The sequence below is a fragment of the Octopus sinensis genome, linkage group LG3 (genome assembly GCF_006345805.1).
Source record: "Octopus sinensis linkage group LG3, ASM634580v1, whole genome shotgun sequence".
In the NCBI taxonomy this organism is placed as follows: domain Eukaryota; kingdom Metazoa; phylum Mollusca; class Cephalopoda; order Octopoda; family Octopodidae; genus Octopus; species Octopus sinensis.
Window position 1 is genome coordinate 135477250 of NC_042999.1, and position 2500 is coordinate 135479749.

Here is a 2500-nt window from a genome sequence, read left to right on the forward strand (position 1 = left end):
ACACAGATATTCTCATATAATTACGCACTCATACACTAGACATGGAGTGACTGAAAAAGTGAATGAGTGAGTGTGTTAGAAGTCACCAAAAAACACACATACATACACATACACGCTCACATACATGCACATAGGCACACACACATATATGCACACATGTTTATTCACAACCATCTTTCAGAGACTTTCATACATGCTTACTCACTCACACATCACTTAGAGACACATTAGTATTTTGAAAAAGACACGAAGTGTAAAGTGAATGACTGGCTGGCTGGGTGATCTCTTTCTCACACGCGAACATACTCATAGTCTTTACTACACTTATGCCAACATAATCGCCTACATACACACTTATAGTCACACACATTCTCACACCAAACTTACACTTTTTAAGTCTCTCTCTCTCTCTCTCTCTCCCTCTTTTCCTCTCTCGCTTTCTCTTTTTTTCCCTCTTCTCTTTCTCTCCCTTGCCTTTCACCTCTTCTCTTTCTCCTTCTCTTCTCTCTCTACTCCCATCCCATTCCCTTTTCTATTCTTTCTCAGTGTCTTCCTCGTCTCCCCGCTCTCTCACTTTTCCCCCCTCACTCTTTTCATCCTCTCTCTCTCCCCGCTTTCTAACATACAGACGCACACTTCGCTCCTCGCCCTCTCCACCACCGTTTCTCACATACATGCACTAACACAAACATTCTAACATTCACGCACACACAAATACATGGCCACTTTCTTCCTCTCTCTCTCTCTCTCTCTTCACATACACACACACATACACGAACACCTTCACACACTTATATTACATACTGTAAAATAACACATTGATATACACACGAACGTACATGCATTCAGACCTATTCTCTCTCTCTCTTTCTCCCCCCCACACACACATATACACACACACGCATTGACTAGTTACTTACAAACTCCACCCTTTTGCCGGCAGGTGGAAGCTGAGAAAATAACCATAACTTGAAACAGAATTTTAGAATTCCCCCTCTTTATTTGTCAATCATAAATATATACGCTTGTTTGTTGATAAACATATATTACACACACACACACACACACCACACACACACACACACACACACACACACACACACACACAACACACACACATACATACATACATACATACATACGTACGTACGTATGTACACACTCATACAAACAGTTTTTAGGAATATATGCATTTAGAAGCATACATATAAATAAAGCGGCAAGTCGGCAGAATAGTTAGTATGCTGGACAAAGGGGTTTAACGGTAGTTCTTCCGTCTTCAAGCTCTAGGTTCAAATTCCGCCGAGGTTGACTTCGCCTTTCATCCTTTAAAAGCGTGGACGTGGCTGTGTGGTAAGAAGATTGCTTCCCAAACACATGGTTCCGGGTTCAATCCCACTGCGTGGCACCTTGGGCAAGTGTCTTCTACAATAGCCATGCGCAGACTTAAAGCTTCTGAGTAGATTTGTTATACGGAAACTGAAAGAAGCCCGTTGTATGTATGTATATATTTACTCGTTTTTTTTACTTGTGTCAGTCATTTGACAGTGGCTATGCTGGAACACCACCTTTAGTCGAGCAAATCGACCCCAGGACTTATTCTTTGTAAGCCTAGTACTTATTCTATTGGTCTCTTTTGCCGAACAGCTAAGTTACGGGGACGTAAACACACAAGCATCGGTTGTCAAGTGATGTTGGGGGGACAAACACAGACACAGACACAGACACACACACACACACACACCATATATATATGAAAGAAGCCCGTCGTATATATATATATATATATATATATATATATATATATATATATGTAGGTCCCGTGTTGATTCGGGGTTAACCACAGTAAATAAGGTACTCAATACATAGTAGAGTAAAATTAATTTATTATATAGAAGGAGCTTCTACAGGACTAGAACTGTTTCATTCAAGAGAAATCTTCAGGAAGCTCAGGAGCTTCCTGAAGATTTCTCTTGAATGAAACAGTTCTAGTCCTGTAGAAGCTCCTTCTATATAATAAATATATATATATATATATATATATATTATATATATATATATATATATATATATATGCATATAGACATATACGACGGACTTCTTTCAGTTTCTGTCTACCAAATCCACTCACAAGGCTTTGGTCGGCCCAAGGCTATAGTAGAAGACATTGCCCAAAGTGCCACGTAGTGGGACTGAACCCGGAACCATTTGGTTGGTAAGCAAGCTACTTACCACACAGCCACTCCTGCGTCTCTCTCTCTCTCTCTCTCTTTCTCTCTCTCTCTCTCTCTATATATATATATATATATATATATATATATATTATATTATATTATACTAATATATATATATATATACTATATATATATATTATATATATTATGATTGATTCCAGTTTCAGCTCATGAGCTGTGGCCATGCTGGGGCACCGCCATATTATATTATACTAACATTATGACCCGGCAACGCCGGGTCATAGTGCTAGTGCATGTATATATGT